Source organism: Ipomoea triloba, chromosome 1, assembly GCF_003576645.1.
Source record: "Ipomoea triloba cultivar NCNSP0323 chromosome 1, ASM357664v1".
NCBI classification, from domain to species: Eukaryota; Viridiplantae; Streptophyta; class Magnoliopsida; order Solanales; family Convolvulaceae; genus Ipomoea; species Ipomoea triloba.
Genome location: NC_044916.1, coordinates 675,053 through 695,942, shown reverse-complemented (window position 1 = coordinate 695,942; position 20,890 = coordinate 675,053). Strand labels below are relative to the sequence as shown.

General features: G+C 36.5%; 1 pseudogene; it reads right to left on the bottom strand.

Annotated features, from left to right (window-relative positions):
* Window positions 1-7,222: 7,222 nt before the first annotated feature.
* On the bottom strand, window positions 7,223-11,866 carry LOC116029419 (annotated as a pseudogene).
* Between the last annotated feature and the right edge of the window lie 9,024 nt (window positions 11,867-20,890).

The window sequence follows — 20,890 nt, the reverse complement described above, 5'->3', positions numbered from 1 at the left end:
TTTTTTTTTTTTTTTTTTTTGTTTTTGGTTTTTGTCATTCCACACAGAAAAGAGAAAGAGAGGAGAGAGGAAGTAAAAAAAAGAAAAAGAGAGAATGCAAAGCTGCATCGAACAGAACAAAATCAAAACAAAAGCAATTACAAGTCTTCTTTTCATCATGTTGAATTTGTCAAGTGGGGTCCACAGATAACTTTGCTTTGCAGGGTAAGAATTGCATTAAAAACTTGGTCTCACATCAGTTATGAACTTGATCACTGTACTATCAACTGAGAAAAAAACACTGATAAGGATGTCCTTTATAGATAGTTTGAAATAGTGAAAAGTTGATAGCGAAATCATTTCTAATAGAAAACTCTTAGAGCCCTTTTGGTTAGTGAAAAAAATACTTGAGGGGACATGAAATTGAAATTTCATAGAAAATCAATTATATTATTAGGAAGATTGATTCCATTGTTTGGTTGGTGAAAAAAGAAATTAGTGAAAATATTGATTATATTGTTTGGTTGGTTTTGGGATGGTAAGGACAAATCCTTTATAAAAGTAACCTCAATACTAAGATTTTTTAATGAGATTTTTTGTTGCCAAGTATGAAAGAGATGGAGGAGAAAAAGGGAAGAAAAGAAAAAGCCTTGAAAGTTATTGTTTGTAGCATCCCCATCAATGGTGCATGGAAAGACTTTTACACAGTAAAAACTAAGCAAATGTTTTACAAAGGTGAGAAGAGTAGGTTTTTTATGTTTGGATTCTCCTGCAACACATGATTTTTGGGCAATTAAAAAAAAAAAAGTAGTAGTGAGACACGCAAATGCTCTCACTGCCCAACCAACGAGCGCGTGTGTTACACACGCCCACTGGAAACCCTCACTTGTCGGGCATACACCCTTATCTCTCACTGCCCAACCAACGAGCGCGTGTGTTACACACGCCCACTGGAAACCCTCACTTGTCGGGCATACACCCTTATATCTCCTTTATTTTCTCTCTTCCACCTCACAAGAACCTACAAAAAAATAAAAAAACAAACAAACAAATTAAACACTATAAGAGTTGCTCTATGGCTATTTCGTCAAGTTTCATGCTTAGGCCTAGCTAACTCAAACCGAACTAATCTTAGACCGACACGACCATTGCCAAATGTCAAAACACTTGTTCTCATAGTACCTTATGCAACCTAACATATCGTCATACCTGGTTATACACTTATACCCAACATCAATGTCTATTTGTACCACTTTTGAAATTTCCTACAATATTATATATGTCCCTCATGTAATTTGCATCAATATACTCTTGCTTGCTTGATTTTGACCTTCAATGATGGATTGATTTCAGGATCCTCCACAGTTGTACCACTCTTTCATTGTAGCAATTGATAATGGAAACATCAGAACAATGCCGATAGAACATAAGCATGCTTGAATCCTTCTACACTCTCCTATCCCTCTTTTAGTTTCTCTCCGCTTAAAATAATGTTTTATTTAGATAACTCAGTCAAGTTGGTGAGCCTATTGCTTTGGCCGGTTATCCTAAGGTTACAAATTTCAGCAACTTATTGAACTTTTTTATTGTAGTCGGTCAGCTATGAACATCTTAATTTGAAGCAATCCAATCACGTTAAGTTATGATTTCGTAACCACAAGGTTACAAGTTCGACTTCTCGTAGGAGCCGTGTATTGATCTTCTTAGTTTAAGTCGGTTAAGTTTGACTCCCTGTAGGAGTGGTGTATTGACCTTCTTGGTATAAGTCGGTTAGTTGTTATTATAGACAACTTAGATTATAACAACTTCAGCTAAGTTGATCAAACGATTTATTTGATAAGAGTAGTTCTACATGTATTCCCAATTCTTATTCTCATTTTCTACTCCCTATGATTTTGCAGCTTTGATTGCTCAATTTAATAGAGGGTCATGATATTATTTATCCATCCATTTTTTTCTTTCCCCAATCAAATTTGAACACAAGTGAGAATAAAAGTTGGGAGTATATTTTTAGGAATAGATTAAGTATTTTTTATTTTATAACCACAAAGTTACAAAGCTAATTAATGATGATCCAAAAACTTTTAATTTTTTATGGCCCTGTTTGGTAAATAATCAGCCTATCAGCCAATTTTGGCTTATTTGACCACTATTGCCCTGTTTGGTAAATGGTTGTTAGCTGATTGGGTTGGCTGTTTGGGTTAGAAGGTATGATTTGTTGATAATATTAGCTGATTGTAGAAAGTTGTTTACCAAACAGGGCCTATTAGTTGTTTGGCTAATAAGCTTTTTGTAACTCTAAATGCTAAAATTCAAAAGGCTACTCAAAGCAGCCTTTTCAATTAGTTTTTTGAGAAAAGAAATTATATCAAACAGCTATCAGCTAACAGCTACTTTATCAAATAACTTTCTACAATCAGCTAATATTATCAAGATATCATACCTTCTAACCCAAACAACCAACCCAATCAGTTAACAACCATTTACCAAATAGGACCTATGTCTTTTTCCTTGGAGGGACAAAAGAGTACACAGGAGATGATCAACATGAGCTTCACAAGTATTGCAACAATAATTATGCTAAAAAAAAGTATTGCAATAATTACGGAGCTCATTCCACAAAGTTACAAATCTAATGATGATCCAAAGAACTTTTAATTTTTTGGTGTCTTTTTCCTGAAGTGACAAAAGAGTACACAGGAGATGTTCAACATGATGAGCTTCACAAGATATTGCAATAATTACGGAGCTCATTATTGTATCTTTTGGGATTAATCATTTCATGCGTATTTGCTTTTGTTTTTTTTTTTCTTCCCACTTGAAAGATTGTTCCCACACCGTCACTAGTGAGACTCGAGCACACATTTATTTATTTATTTAAAACAATGGTTGCAGTATATTATTTAATTACTCCACATTGTATAAACTTTGGTATGAAAAATTAAAATTTATTTTTGTATTGATTAAAATAAAGAAGCAAAGCATATACACACACACACACATTAGTATGTAACATGTGTGATGCACGGACAAAATGTTGTAAATATATAAGTTATATTGTTATACTAAAATGTTATAATAATATAAGTTATATTGATATAGTATTATTCGTGAGTAAATTGATTTTTTAATTTTAATTTTAATTTTAATTTTAATTTTTTTACTTTTCTTTTTGTAAATTGTTATAGTAAAATGAGATTTTTAGTATATTTATGTAAATAACATATGAAGCTCTTAGAAAATGACAATAGAGTCTTAAGAAATAGCTTACACAACTAATATATACGATTAGAAATTTCATGTTAGTTGTGTGTCGTAAATGTAATTGTGCAAATTTCGATTGGCTACCATCAGGTGATAATAGGCTCCTAATCAAATAAAAAAATTTGCCCGTTGATCCTAAAAATAGGTGGTGCACTACCATTATTTATTGAATAATCAAACTTACCCCCAAAACAAAACATGTTGTTATGTGACCTAATATTTTATGACTTCATGCACAAGATCGGTCGATGCTCTATTGGAGAAGCGGAGGCTTGGGGAGTGCTCCAAGGTTTACATATGGCTCATCGGATGGGTATTCCCAAGATCATTGTGGAAAGCGATTCTAAAATCACGACGGATCATTTGTCGAGGTTTACTCGTCCTAAGGGGCAATATAACAACATCATCACTAGGTGTCTTGACGCGATGGCCAAGTTTGGTCATATTGGTATTGGTATAATGCATGTTTATAGGGAACAAAATATACTATATATATGCACTAGCTAACCAAGCTCTCACGAGTTAGATTATTTTCAATAAGTTGGATGAAGCCACGAATGGGCCAAAAGAAATGCTTTAGGAGGATCAGATTGGTGCTAGATTTCTTTGGCGAGGCCCTATTAGTCGGGGGCAGCTCTTTCAGTGTAGTTAGTTTTTGGGTTTTTCCCTCATGTTCTGATTAAAAAAATTGTTGTTGATAGTGACCCTTGAAAAACACCATAAAAATCAATGAAGGACTTGTGCTACTTTCTTTCTTATTACATGTAGAAGAACAATTGTCTGCCACTACTACAAATATGCTCTACTACATCACTTAATAGATAACACTTTTTAATAATCGCAATATAATATATATTTTTAATACTACGTGACTATGTCACTTAATAGATAGCGATTTTGTGCATAACCGCCATCTAATATATACTAAGTCACTTAATAGACGACAGTTTTTAAATAAGTGCCGTACATAACCTAATTTTTTTTTTTTTAAATTGACGTATATACGACGGTTATACTATTAACCTCTGTATATACCTTAATGGAATTTTCTTATTTGTTGTTATTTTACATATATATGGCAATTATTTAACCGCCGTATATACTCTAGTGTAATTTTAAATTTTTTTTTACGTGTGTGTGTGTGTGTGTGTATATATATATATATTATGTATCGTCATATATATCTTAATGTAATTTTTTTTTAAATTGACGTATATATGGCAGTTATACTATTAACCGTCTTATATACATTAATGCAATTTTTAATTTTTTTTTTGTTATTTTAGGTATATACAATGATTATATCATTAACCATCATATATAATATATTTCATTTATTATTTTTTTTTAAAAATATTTAGAGTATATATGGCAATTATACAATAACCGCCATATATACTAATTTTTTAGAAAAAAATTATTAGGTATTTATAGTATATACAATGGTTTGTTTATAACCGCCATATATATAAATATATATAATATTATATTTTTATTTTTTAAAAAATTTTATTAGTTTATACTGCTGTGGCTAAACCGCAGTATAAATATATATTATTTTTAATTTTTTTATTTGTATGCATATACGGCGGTTATACCATATAACCGTCGTATATACCACTTAACCCTAGCTTAGTTAACTGAATTTAGACAAAATGTATTTCGCGCCAAAGCTAATATTCTCCGTCTCTGCCATAGCCGATACTCTCTCCCAAAGCCGCCACATCCATGGACTGCCACCGTCATAGCCTGCTTCTTCGGTTTCTCTCCACCTCCATAGCCGTTGTCGACCTCTCTCCTCCGCCATAGCCGTCGTAGACTTCTCTCGACCCAGCTGCTGCCGTCGTCGACGTGATCTCCACCGCAGCCGTCAATCTGCCCTAACACGGTAATAATCCTCAATTTCCAATGTTATTTAATTCATTTCATGATGTGATTTGGTTGGTATCTGAAAGAAGGTTTTCTGTGCTACATTGATCATTAGTTGAGTTCGTGGTGTCAATGAGTTCTAACAAAGGCTATTTTCAATCCGCCCTCTTCCACTGAGAAGATTTTTGTGTTCTTAGGCATTGAGAACTAGTTTTAGATGCTTCTTCATATCTATTGTTGAAGATTTCACTTCAGCTTTAATATTTATTCTTACAGTTTGCCATACCTTCCTGTCTTAAGCGGTTTATTCATAGTTTCTGTAGCTTTCTGGCTAACAACATTCTTATTGAGAGACTATATTTATCTTTTAGGGAGTATTTGTTAACACAATATCTGTTTTCTTGGCTTTGTCATTAATTATGGACTGTTCTAGCAGAGTCTCGATTTTTGGGTTTTCAAAGAGTGTTGGCATCATTATTAAATTATTAGTATGTGAAAATTAACAGATATTGTAGGCTATTATTGCAACTCAAATATGAAAAAACATAATAGTTTATCTGCCCTTTTTTGATAAGCCCTTTGATTATTCATAATATCATTTTTCTGATTTTAGAGTGTGCTGAAATGAGCTTGGGAGTGCAAATTTGATTGGCAGTGGAAAGTTGGACTTCCTATTCCTTATTATGCATTGTTTTTCCTTTGTTTTCTGGATAAAGTTATGATTATTTTATTAGTTCTTACAGTTCCCCGAAACTTGTTTGAAAAAATTTGGAAGGCAAATGAGATTAACCTTAACATTACTACTGTTTCCTGTGAAGTGGACTGGAGCATTTTAAGGGGTTTAATTTGCAGTTATCTGCCTTAGCAGCTTAGCTCCTTCATCACCCTGCAGCTCTGAACTGATTTTTGAGGGAAGGTTAACAGTAGAAGAGTAGGTCTTTTATGAGACCGTCTCACGTGAGATGTATAATACTGTCACTAAGTTGGTTGAATAGACTTTCTAACATTTTTCTATTAAAAACTTTTTCAAATAGCTCTATGTGAGCTTGAATTTAGATGTTAGAAGCTTGAATTTAGATATTAGAGTTTGAAAAGAAAGTTTGGAGACCAGTTTCATTGCAATGTTCTGTGATTTTGATACTTTGCCATTTTGTTTATTAGGTATAGACCGATAGTGTGAGACGGGGACTATTAGCGTGGTTTCTTTCTCGACGTTTGCAACCTTTAACTTTTCTTTGGCAGGTGCAGTGAGGTAAGATCTCTATCTATTTTTTCCTGGCTTTCGACTTTACCTTGTGCATCCGGTGATTGGTCACACCGTGGTCTGTGATTAAATTAGTTGTATTCTATTTGAAATTTGTGCAGTGAGGTAAGATCTCTATCTATTTTTTCCTGGCTTTCGACTTTCCCTTGTGCATCCGGTGATTGGTCACACCGTGGTCTGTGTTTAAATTAGTTGTATTCTATTTGAAATTTGTTGAATTAGTGTTAACAAAGATTTAATTATATTGGCAAAGGTTTAATTAGTGTAAACTAGCATTTAACTATGTACTTAATTTAATATCTTGGACTACTAATTTGCTTTAAATGCTAATTAATTTAATATTTTAGGAAGTCGTTTTTAATGGATAAGAGTTGGATAACGGCATCTCGTATGAGTGATGAGTATGAACTATGAAGATGGAGTTAAATCTAGTTTATATATTTTGATATTTTCTGTGAGTACAATCTAATAATGTCTAGTTTATAAGCTCATTTTTAGCTTCTGTTTGCCTGTATGTGGTTAACTTGATCTTGAAGAGATATGGTGTGGGTAACTGTGTATAACAATTATTGAACATCATTTCATTTCTCTGTAATTCTACAAATATTATGGACATAAATATTTGTAAAAAATTCTATAAGCTTCCCCACAAAAGGAGAAATTTCCTCACCCTAGGGCCTTCATACCACGACCTGACAAAATAGCGGAGGGTAAATCACAGTGACCCAGGAGACGACCTGGTGCCCACCACATTGTATCTCCTACATTATAGCTGTCAGGCTTGATCTTGTGTCTTTACTCGCAATCTACCACCCAGGAACTAACTGAGCTGTTTGGGCAAAATTTCTATAAGCTGTATACATCTGCTGCTGATGGTTCTGATGAAGGGCATGTCTGGAGTGCAACTAGGGAAGCATAGTGACCATCTCTTTTAGCAATAAGCATATCATGCTTTCCCTTCTCCACAACAGCCCCATCCTTAACTACAGCAATTACATCAGCTCCTCTAACTGTTGACAGCCTGTGTGCTATGATAATCGTGGTCCGGTTAACCATAATCTTATCCAGTGCATCCTGAACCATCCTCTCCGATTCAGCATCTAGTGCGCTAGTCGCCTCGTCCAACAGCAGTATTCTAGGGCTCTTCATAATGGCTCGGGCAATGGCCACTCGCTGCTTCTGTCCCCCAGACAGCTGAACCCCTCGCTCCCCTACCACCGTGTCATATCCCTGCATTTTTTTTGTGTCATGTTAGGCTAAAGAACACAGAAAAAAATACTCATTTTATTGTGATTTGTATGCAAGCTTCCTGACCTGTTGCAGGCCACTGATGAACTTGTGAGCATTTGCCAGCTCTGCTGCAGCTATGACTTCTCCTTCTGTTACATCTTCTTCTTTCCCATAGGTAATGTTTGCTCTGATGGTGTCATTTAATAAAACTGGTTCTTGGCTTACAAGCCCCATCTGCTTCCTTAGCCACTTCAGGTTCAAATTTCTAATATCAACTCCATCTATCATATTCGCCCCGAATCACAATCATAAAATCTCTGCAGCAATGCTATCACTGTCGACTTCCCACTCCCACTCTTCCCCACCAGTGCAACTGTCTGGTAACAGTAGAGGTTTTTAAAACGCCACGTTTAAACTGGTTCAAAATAGTAAAAAGAATGGATGAAACATACCTTCCCGTTCTGAACTGTGAAGCTGAAACCATAGAGAACTTTGACATCTGGTCTAGTTGGATATGCATAGAATACATTTTGAAACTCAATTTCTCCCTGCACTGAGTCTAGTTCCAAACCAGACTTCTCGTCGAGGTCCATCTTAGACTGTCTATCTAGAAGCCCAAATATCGACTTAGCAACAGCTTTTGCTTTTCGGAAATCTTGGGTGAAGGAGCTTGATTGAGATAGTACAGAAGTTGTAAAATACATTGCATAGAAAACCTGTCAGATGAAAAGAAAGTGAAAGAACTCTCTTTCAGACTTTCAGTACCAATATGTTGCTGAAGAAATATGATTGTATGGTATGATGCTTACGCGAAAATAATCTTCAAATGTTGCTTTGCCATCTGCTATGAGATGTGCACCAAAATAAGGAACGCTGGCGTCAACGAAGAATATCAAAGTACAGGTTAGACCAAAGCTCATCCCTGTTATCAGCCCTCTCTTAATTCCTCTCCTCTTTGGTTTCTCGCATTTTGTGTTGTACAGTTCCATGACCTTCTCTTCTGCACAGAAGGATGCCACTGTTCTCATGTTTCCAACTGCATCGTTGGCAACTTGCGTGGCATCCTCGTACAACATCTGAAACCATTGAGACTAAATTTAGAAACTGTTTCTTTGTTTTTGGTTTTAAGGTGAATATGTTACAGTTGATCAAGAAACTGATAGCAGACCTTTGTGTCAGTACTGAACCCTTTCGTGTGCTTGGCTTCAACGTATATATTTGCCCCGATTAGTGGGAACATGATGAAGGAAAACAGGGATAGCTGCCAGCTTGCTCGAAAAGCAATGACAAAACCAATTATACAAGAAACAAGATTTTGAATCATCTGCAGAAGGGCATCACTGATTAATGTTCTGATTGTAGCTGCATCAGAAGAGAGCTTTGCAGCTAGTACTCCACTCGCGTTCTGTGGCTCATCGAACCAACCAATTTCTGTATGAACGACCTTTTCAAAGCACATGGATGCAATTCGATTGATCAGTTTACCTCTAGCAACCCCGAATAGGCATGACGTTATCAGAATAGAGAGTAATGACACTGCTCCAAGAACTACAAGCATTAGTGCCCAGAATGCTGAATCTTTCTTCATTTTATTTGGTGGCAAGTAATATGTTTGGATCATATTGGCAAAAAGTAATCCAAAAACGGGGAGGATAGCTCCATAAATTAGAGCAGAAGTGGCAGCTGCTGCGAGTGTTGGAAGTTCTGGCTTGCTGAGTGAGGCAAAGCGACAAAGTGAAACATCTGCCGCCTTTTCGGGTGTTTTGTTGGATGAAATCCCATGTCTTGAGGGATAGTTTTCAGCAACTTCTATTGACATTGAACCCGAGCTCCATTTTTCCAACACTATATTGGATTCTGCTGTCATATCCTCACCTCCCTGCAATTCTTCTGCTTTATTCGCTTCTTGCAAGTGCAGAAGCCGAGAGTAGGCTCCTTCAGGATTCTTGAGAAGTTGAGAATGAGTGCCTGAATGCCAAAACCATTGTTAAGAGTCTTACATTGAAAATATAATAGAGAACATACGGATTTTTTTGAGAATAAAGAACGTATGGATTAATAAGGTCATGTGAGTTGAGATAATCAGATACCTTTCTCTGCAATCTGTCCTTGATGAACAACTGCAATGATATCCGCTTTTCTAATTGTGCTTAGACGATGTGCAACTATGACAGTTGTTCTATTCACCATAACTTTTTCCAGTGCTTCTTGTACAGCTCTTTCAGATTCAGCATCTAGGGCACTCGTTGCCTCGTCCAACAACAAAATCCGCGGTTCTTTTAAGATTGCTCGAGCTATGGCGATTCGCTGCTTCTGTCCACCTGACAACTGAGTTCCCCTTTCTCCTACCATGGTGTCTAGTCCCTACACAAAAAAACCAGCAGCCTTCTGGTTAATGTTGATGGACAATATCTATCAATGAACATAGTTAGCGAAATGAATGAAACCTGAGGCAGATCTTTAATGAACTTGTAAGCGTTTGCCAACTCGGCTGCAACTTTGATTTCCTCCATAGTTGCACAGTCTTTTCCATAGGCAATGTTTTCTTTTATAGTGGTTGTGAATAGAACAGGCTCTTGACTTACCAGGCCGATTTGTTGCCTGAGCCATTTCAGCTTGAACATTTTAATATTGACCCCATCAATGAGGATTTCTCCAGATTGTGGATCATAGAACCTCTCTATCAGGCTTATCACTGTTGACTTGCCACTGCCACTGTGACCAACCAAAGCTAAGGTTTTCCCACTGGGAACTAACACTGAAAACCCATTGAGTATTTGGTCCTTTGGTCTGGTTGGGTAACTGAAACAGACATCTCTCAGCTCAATTTCGCCTCGAATATCATCCAACACTCTACCGTCGATCTCGTTTGCATCCACCTCTGGGTTTCGGTTTATAATCTCAAACATCTTGAACATTGCAGCTTGCCCTGTAGCAAATGCTTCCATACAGTCTGATGCTTTTCCCAGAGCCCTGATATGAGCATATTTAAAAAAGTTGAAAAATTTCCAACAGAAAATGTGTTCTTTAGCAAGTTTGGGCACTTTATGGATTACAAATCAAGAACTCACATTGATCCGAACAATACAGCTAAGGTTACATTAATAACTTCACCGCCCATATAGCCCTTTTCCAAGACCAACCTCCCACCATACCAGAAAGACAGAGAGAAACTGGAGAACAGAATAAACGTGAATGTCCCAATGCCTAATCCCTGAGCAAGATATTGATAAACCTCAGACTTGTAAGCCTTGGCAAGCGACGCTTTGTAGCTAGCCACCGCTTTGTTTTCTCCTGTAAACGACGCAACCTGGGAGAGGGAGAGGGAGAGAACAACTCAAGTAAACTTAGAACCAGACCAAATGGCATCATGGGATGCCGTGAATTAGAGGCTCAGAACCATACCATTTTAATTGAGCTAACAGTCTGCTCTACTACATTTGCAGCTGTAGTATAAGCGCTTTGTGCACGAGATGCAGTTTTCGCCATGAAGATTAATGTGATCGCGGCAGATAGCCCCACGGGGGGAAGAGTGGATAACATAACCAGTGCAAGATGCCACCCTCTAACTAAGGCAACCACAAATCCTGCTACAAATTCTGCAACCAGCTTAATGAACTTCCCCACCTATATATGCACACAGTGAAAAGTTCAGAGATAATTTAAACTGAGAATTCTCAAACATTTGGAATGATGGGTAGTGTACCTTTTCACCCATAGCATTTTGCAGGACAACAATGTCACCGGACATATTTGCAGTAGTTTCACCTGTGCTTATTTCCTTGTCAAAAAAACCGATGTCTTGTCTTAGAATACTTGTCAAATAAAGGTTCCTTATTCGGGCAGCCTGTCGGTCTCCTGTGACTATCCAGCAAGCCACCTCTGTGTACAAAGATTAACCAACCCATGGTTCTGAAATGCAGTACTAGGAAAAACTGTAAGAGGGAGATATGATCAATGGCTAAAAGTACTTACGAAAAAACGAGGATGCACCCATAGCAAAAGCAGCATAGACAAATTTCAATGACACCTAAATTTGACAGGTTAGACATTGATAAGCAGCACATTTAACTCGATTTGCAGACAGTCTAAAAACATTCTTAAAGTAAATACCTTGGAAACTGCTGGAACAACATTGTTTCTATCCTTGTTGTGTCCAAAGGCATCGATCAGCTCTCCGAAGAAGACAACCACCATTATCTCACACACACCACTCGCGATGGAACCTACTGTGCCAATTCCCATCAAGATTTTATCTGTAAAATCCGCATAGGAGAAGAGCTTGTAGAATGGAACCCAGTTCTTGCCTGCCTCTATAGTCATGTTGTTCTGCTTCTCCTCATTCCCAGACAAGAAGAGAAAAGAACACAAAGTAGCCTGTCACAGTATGTTGGAAATAGTTGTAAAGTTGATTGGAAAGGTAATTTCTAATAGAAAACCTTAGGTTTCTGACTATAATCAACTTTTTTAAACAGGCATGCATCACTGCAACGTAGTACCTTGTAACTAACTCTATATTCTGATAATTAATTTGATTCTAGGATGGGCGCAGATTTCACGTAATCATAAGAGACTTGACTGAACCGGATAGAATTGTAGGCAAGCTCCTTCAACCCGGAGGCTATTTGAAATTAATGGAACTAGGCCTGGAAGGTACGTACTTGATTTCTTTGTTTTGCATAGGAATGGTTTAAACATTTTATAGGCACATGATAGTGATGATACTATATAGTTCTTTAAATGTACATGATAATTTATCAAATGAATTTAATGTTGAGAATGAGTGTAATGTTAATAATACATTAACTAATGAACATGATAATTTATCAAATGAATGTAATGTTGAAAATGAGTGTAATGTTGATAATACATGATCTTCTTAACCCTTAATTATTAAGCAAGACTAAAAATTAAAGTATTAGAAATTTAGCAGGTAACGAAGATGATATTGCCCATTGCCACGGCACCTATTAGAAGATTGCTTTTCCATGGCGGCAAAGTTTGACAAAATCTCATTTGCTCATACCTTTAGGGAATGTAATATTTGTGCTGACTTCTTAGCCAAGTTGGGTCAAACGAAAGAAATGGGGCACTTGGGTCTTTGAAGATGCTCCGAAGGGTTTGGCGGCGCTACTTGCTCGTGATGTTGGGGTGCTGCACCCGTATGATTAGATAGTTTCGAGGCTTAGCCTCCTTTTCCTCACCAAAAAAAAAAAAAAAAAAAGAAGAAAAGGAATTTAGCACTTGAATTAAGATACAAACAAAAAATTAGTTATATAATATGAGTAATAGTTTTCATTTTTCTATTTGGATGTGTATGAATATAAAGAACAAGATACTGGGATATGCCTTATTGGCTTATAAACTAGCTTCTCACTAGTTTACCTAGATTGAATGCTTCTCACAAATAACCTAAACTTCAATGCACTTGCGAAGAAAAGCATGGAATTTTCACTGAAATTCAATCTTACAAGGTGTGTTTGGACCATTGGGTTATGGGGTATTTATAAGGGAAAATAAGGTATTAAATATTCTAGGTCCCTTATCCCACCCAAAATAAAAATACAAATTTGTAAAAGTAATTCCCTACCCAAAATTTAAAATACAACTTTTACAAAAGTAATTTCTACCCAAAAAAAAAAAAAAACATTTTGCAAAAGTAGTTTTCACCCAAAATAAAATACAATTCTTGCAAAAGTAATTCACCATCTAATAAAAAAAATACACCTTGCAAAAAGAAATAATTTCACACCAGGAAATTCAATAAGATATTGAAGTCTGGATTTTCTTCACATTGATTGTCATAAGTAAGCTTGTTGCTTGAAATGTTTGCTTGAGTCCTTAAGCTAGAAGCTCTCTTCAAAAGTTTTGATGTAGAGACAAAATAGAATTATTTTTCCATATTGATTTTCTTCTTCACAAAAAGATGTTGAGTCCAAGGTTGTTAAGGGGTCGCCTAGGCGTCTGGGCGGTCCAGACCTCCCGCCTAGTTGGCTCGCCTCGCGTAGTCGTCCAGGCTAGGGATGGCAACGGGACGGGGCAGGCCCTGTCCCCGAAACCCCGACCCCATCCCCGGCGGGAATGGAAAATAGTCCCCATTCTCACCCCGCGGGGAATTTAGCGGGGACAGAAAATTCCTGTCCCTGATTAATTTTTAGTAAAAAATCTTAAATTAGTATAATTTTAATTTTAAAAACTAAGACTTTAATTCTAAAATATACTATATATATATTATATGTAATGGCACTGTATAGGCAGTACATTACGTTTTTATACATACATTATGTTTATATATATAATTAAAATTAATATATATATATATATATATATATATATATATATATATAGGCCCTTGTTCACATGAGGACTATATAGTATAGAGGACTATGAGGACTAATCATAGTCATTAAATAAAAAAAACATAAACGGCCTAGATTAGAAGATGATTAATATGGTAATAGCGCATGCAATTAGTAATTAAGGCAAATATGATATTTTATATTAATTAGTATTATGGAAGGCTTTTGATTAACTAATATAGAATCACTATTGAATTGTAATTGAGGTTAGAAAATTAGTACTGCATTGCATACGAACGAAACAAAAAAACAAACCAAAGACTCGTGTAGAAAATGTTATAAACACCGATGTGTGCCTATAACGTATGAGTTGTGTGCCTAACGTGAAAAATAATAAAAGTAGGTTAATGAAAAGTTTTAAAGATAAATGTTTTTTTCAAAAAAAAAGTTATGAACACCGTTGTGTGCCTATTTACTGGGTATTGTGTGCCTCAGTATTTCCTTCCTGACCGTCTGGGCACATGATTTAATTATTGAGGCAATATTATATCAGTAAATGTCACACATGTATGTTTCCTTATGCATACGGAATATAAGTATAGTATATACACAAAATTCTTCCAAAACAAAAGCATTTAGTAATCAATCTAACACTTTAAAAAAAAATTATTCCTTAAATTTTTCATTACCTACTTCTATTATTATTCACGCTATGCACACAACTCATACGTCACAGGTAATTCAAGTATCTATATGAAGCTGATGCAAAAAATTCTTCCCAAAAAAATTAATAAAAAACAAATCATTAGAATACGACGTAGCCACACACCGGTGTTCATAACCTTAAAAAAAAAACAATTATCTTTAAAACTTTCATTAACCTAATTCTATTATTTTTCACTACACAACTAATACGTTATAGGCACACAATACTCAGTAAATAGGCACACATCGGTGTTCATAACCTTTTCTACGTGAGTCTTTGGTTTGTTTTTTGTTTCATCCGTATGAAATGCCGTACTGATTTTCTAACCTTAATTATAATTCAATAGTGATTCTATATTAATTAATCAAAAGCTTTCCATAATACTAATTAATGTAAAATATCATCTTTGCCTTAATTAACTAAAATACTAATTTAAACATTACCTAAATCTACACCTTTAATTTTTAGAAATCAATGACTAGGATTGATCCTCAAAATCCTCTATAATACATTAGTCATCACCTGAATAGACTTCTATATGTATATATAATTATAATAATTATTCGGGGACGGGCAGGGCGGGGAGCGGTATCCCCGTTCCCGACGGGGAATTACATTCATTCCCCGTTCCCGTTCCCCGAAAATTTACTCCATCCTCATCTCTCGGGACGGGACAAATTGTCATCCCTACTCTAGACGACACCCAAGACGCCTAACCCAGTGTTGACCTGGGTTTAACCGGGTTCGGCCTGAGTTTTTGTATTTAAAAAAAAAAAAAAAAGAATTGAAATTTCTAACCCTAAACCAATTAACATCCGCAAGCCGCTTCATTTGGAGTCATTTCGTGACCTCAGTGTCGACCTGCCTGACCACCACCATTTCTCTCCTGCTACACTCGCCGACCACCACGCACGCCTGGTATTCTTTCTTCTTTCTTCTTTCTTTCTGCCGACTGCTTCCCTCTTTCTTTCTTGTTTGCTTCTTCTTTCTTCTTCCTTCTTCTTTCTTTTTTCTGAATGCTGCCTGCTGCCTCATTGTCTTTTTCTGCTTTCCTCTGCTGCTGCCACGTTTTTTTTAAAAAATTTCTTCTTTTATTCCTCTGCTGCCACGTTTTTTTATTTGTTTTGTATTATTCCTCTGCTGCTGCCACGGTTTTTATTCTTTGAAATACTCAGGCAGTGTTTTTTGATGTTGTTAGCACTTGGCAGTGTTAAATACTTCACTGTTAATGTGTAATTGTGTATATTTAGGAGTTCATTTATGTTGTTTTTGACAGATTATAAACAACAAAAGTACTGAAATTACTTATTATGATCCATCAAAGGACTCTAAACGAATGGTTAATTCTAAAGATCATGGAAGTATGGGTTTTGGGGGTTGTTGACTTTTTTGTGCAGAAGCTAAGTTCTGTGTCAGAGAGAGAGAGAAAGGCACTTGCAACATTCAATTTGTCATCCCCATTCCCTATTCCCAGGCTTCACAATTAGTAATGACAAAAAAAATGTTGCAATTCACGCATTTACTAGCTACAGGTAATAAACTAATAATAACAATAATAATAATAATAATAATAATAATAAATCTCTCAAAAAATAATTATAATTATTACTACATCCGTCCCAAAATAGTTGTCTGGTTTGTTAATTTTTAATCCATTTTTTCATAAATATATAAAATTTATATATTTAGAAACTACATTAAAAGTACTATTAAACACAAAAAATTAAATTTAAAAATAATAAAAAATTACTAAAGAAAATAAGCAAAGAAGAAAGGGTTGGTTTGACCAATGAATTGTAAATATGACAGGTAAAATGGGACAGAGTGAGTATTAGTGTTTATTGTTTATACGATATTGATTAGAAAATTAAATATTTATTATTATTATTAGTGTTTATTGTTTATACGATATTGATTAGAAAATTAAATATTTATTATTATTATTAGTGTTTATTGTTTATACGATATTGATTAGAAAATTAAATATTTATTATTATTATTAGTGTTTATTGTTTATACGATATTGATTAGAAAATTAAATATTTAGTTTTATTAAATAATAATAATTAGTGTTTATGGTTTATTATTATTATTATTATTATTATAAAATTTGGTATTATTATTATGATTATTAGTACGACATTTATTTACTTATTTATTTATTTTTATTTTTCTATTTATTTATTTATTTATTATTATTATTATTATTATTATTATTATTATTATTATTATTATTATTATTATTACAATTTAGTGATATTACTTTTAGTTGTAACATTATTATTATTGGTATTTGTTTTGTTAATAATAATTATAACAATAATAATAATAATAATTAGTAGTTGTACGGAATTTGGTTGTGGCATTATTTTTTTATTGTTGTTGTTGTCGTCGTCTTAGAGGTATGGTTTCCGGACTATTTCGTTAGAGTGGACGACCACTTTAACCGATATTTAAAATTTTTGTTTATATGATTTTTTTTCTGAAAATTTTATGTTATTAATTAATATTTAATAAAATAAAAATTTTAAAACACAAATTTGAAGTAATAAAAAATTCCTATTAAAAATTGAGAGTGATGCCTTCTTGAAGAAGTAAAAAGAAGGCAATGCAATTACCTTCTTTGTGGGGTCAAACAATAAAAAATAAAAGAAGGTAGTCCAATTACTTTATTTTTAAATAGGGTTTTGAAAAGAAGGTAATGACATTGGTACTTTACATATTTTTGTCTAGGGTTTTTAAATGACACATTTTTTGTCCAATTGATGTCAAATCTACACAATTATTGCTATGTCTCGGGTTTTGGCCGGATTTGAGTAGAAAAGATTTGATCCAATGCAATTTGTGTGGAAGACAAATAACCCAAGGGATTAAGAGATTAAAACAACAGTTAGCCAAGGGTTATGGAGATGTTGTTGCATGTCCAAATACAACAACAGAAATAATGAAAGAAATACGGGACTATATATTTGAAGAATTCAAGGAACAAGCCGTTCACCTTTGGTTGATAATGATGATGCCAATGATGGGGATGAAGGTTCACAAGATGTGTCATTGGAACCAACACAACCATCATCCCACAACTCTGTTAGTCATCCAAGTTCGGGGACTAGTAGCAAAAGAAAGCAAGCAGCTTTGAGGTTTTCACAACCGCCATCAAAATCAATTGCTGCAATGGTTAGAAAAACCCCTGAAGAAATTGTGGAAGAAAGACATAGCAAGGGTTATCAAAGAACCCTTGAAGAATGTACAAAAAGTAAAGAGGAGAATGATAGAGTAGCAATGCATGTTGCATATTACTTCTATGACTGTGGCATTCCATTTAATGCTGCAACTGCTTGGAGTTTTGAGGTTATGCTAGAGTCTGTTGCACAAATAGGATCCGAGTGGAGACCTCCTAGCTATCATGATTTGCGGGTCAAACTCCTAGAGAGATCGAGCAAAAAAGGAAACAGACTTGTTAGAAAAGCATAAGGTTTCTTGGAAGCGATATGGGTGTACGTTGATGTCTGATGGATGGATTGACAGAAGAAATAAACACTTGATAAACTTCCTTGTCAATAGTCCAGAGGGGATTTTTTTCTTAGAGTGATGCATCGGGCGAATACCATTATGCGAAGATGTTGGCTAGGTTGCTTGAGGGCAAGATTGAAGAAATATAAAAAGAAAATGTTGTTCATATTGTTCATATTGATTGGTGGACGGCTTTTGGATGTCATCATTTTCAACTCCAAAATTAGCAATGCGGATTATTTCCCTTTGTTATTCATCTGCCGACTGTGAGCGTAACTGGAGCACATTTGAATTCGTAAATACTAGTTAGTACTTAGTAGTTACTAACTAATAGTGTTACTTTTTGTAAGTAAAACACTAATTATTTTTTATTTTTTATGATTTAGATTCATACAAAGAAAAGAAACCGACTAGAACATAAACGGTTGAATGATTTGGTTTATGTGAAATATAACCGGAAGATTGCTAGGCGGTTTCAAAAGCGGCGTGAAGAAGGAACCAACTTCAACCCATTAATTCTTGAAGATTTTCAATGGGAAAATGAATGGGTGAATGACTGAATGGTAAAAATGATAATGTTCATGTGGGTGTTCATGCTATTATCACGAACAAGAATGTCAACAACCTTTGTTAATTGCGACTAGTCGACTAGGCAGTCCACGGCATGTCGCCTAGAAAGTCCGCCTAGACAACCTTGGTTGAGTCCTTAAGCTGGAAGCTCTCTTGAATCTTTCTTGACTTGAATCTTGTTACCGGGCCACTCGAGACTTTCAATGAATCATTGTTTATTGCGTTTTGGTCTCAGGATAGTGAATGAATAAATTATGATGACCAATCTCATAGATGAGAAAATTTTTAACCAGTTTTTTTTCTCACTTTTAGTGTTACATGCCACTCTTATAGATAGTTTGAAATAGTGGAAAGTTGATAGCGAAATCATTTCTAATAGAAAACTCTTAGGGCCCTTTTGGTTCGGGAAAAATGTTTGAGGGGAAATGAAATTGAAATTCTATAGAAAAGCAATTATATTACAAGGAAGATTGATTAAATTGTTTGGTTGGTGAAAAAGAAATTAGTGAGAATATAGTGATACGGAATAATACGGAATAATACGGAAGATAATATTCGTATTAATATATGGTAGAGTACAGGAAAAAATACTCTAAGTGTGACCGAGCTCCGTGACAGTGGGTCAGCGGCTCCCGGTCTCTTTAGCTGCTATTCCAGAGGTCCCAGCCAAAAGCCCTTTCTCTCTACATTAAATGTGCCTTTTATAGCGGATATGGCCAGGCCTATTCCGGTCGGGCTGCATGCAGGACACGTGGCAGACATGCACCGGTCACGCTATCGGTCCAATGCGCTTATGATAGGTGGATATGAGACCTCCACTTCGAATCCCGCCCGGGTTGCCGCGGCGACCCGGAGTGTTTTGTACAAGGCTCGTCAGACCGGGAATAGAATCTAAGGGCCAGGCTGAGTCCTTTTTCAGAGAGAGAGATCGGGATACGGAGACCGGATTTTAGCCCTATCATCTAGCCCCCCAGCCCGGTCTTTTACGATCGCTGAAGAAAAAGTCCGGGCTGTAAGATCGGGTCTGGGTCGCACTATCCAAGGTTGATCAACAGAACGGGACAAGGAAATCGTCGTCGGCGGGTATCGTCAGCCCTAGTGTCCACGTGTCACGTTCGTACGAACCTCGGAACTTGGGCCTAGGCTAGGTCTACGGCGTGGGGAGCCGAGCCGTCAGCCCCTTCTTTCTCCCTCTATAAAAGCGTGGTACGTACGGTGTTTTCGGCTTTCACGAACGAGACAAACTCAGAGCCTCCCGAGCCCCCTATACTTCCCGATCTTTAGCGTTGTCGACCTCAGCACGTTTTCGAATTTTCTCTGACAGGTAACTCCCTTTGCTTATACTCGTGGATATATTCGTTTTACGATTTCGGGTGATCTCGAGTCCCGGGCTGACCTTAGTAAGACACCTCCTTGTCCTTGCTAGGTACAGCCATGAGCGGATCGGATAGTCAAAACCTATCCCACCACAGCTACGGTGACTCGGTCGAAGTCGGATCGTTCACGGTCTCGACTTATGACTCTGACCTCAACGCCATAGACACTTACTCAGAACCCGAGAGCTCGGTCCGGGCTCATAACCAACCGAGGGATGAGAATGACGAAGCAGACTCTCGGCCTGTTATGGAGCCTCTTTCCATGGAAGCAGGGCCCTCAGGTCGAGGAAAGCCTCCCCCTACGGCCTATGGTAGGGACTGGTTCGCCGGTCTACCAGTCGATTCTACGCCTCCAGTGGCCGCCAGCAGAATCCGATTAGACAGCAGCGGCCTGCGGCGACACACCAGTCTTCTCACTCGCGGGGAGATCGAAGAAGTCCGGGCCCTGTTAACCGGGACTGTTAACTATGAGACCAAACGGTCGTTAGGGAGCATCGTCGACCGAACGAATGGGGACTGGCTCGGGATGCACTTGGATTCCATCAAGGCCCCGTTGACCTTCCCGTTCCACCCCTTTTTGCTGGGTTTCATGAAATACTATGGTGTTTTGCCCGGGCAAATTGCCCCTAATGCCCACCGCACTCTCGCATGCTTCCCACAAATATGTAACCGCCACGGTCTCCCGGCGACTCTAGAGCTTTTCCGGTACCTCTTCTCGGTCCGGCCTCTATCTATCAAGCACGGGGGTGGCGTCCTATGCATACAGTCTCGTGAGCACTTCTGCAAAATTTTACATTTGCCCGAAAACAATAGAGGCTGG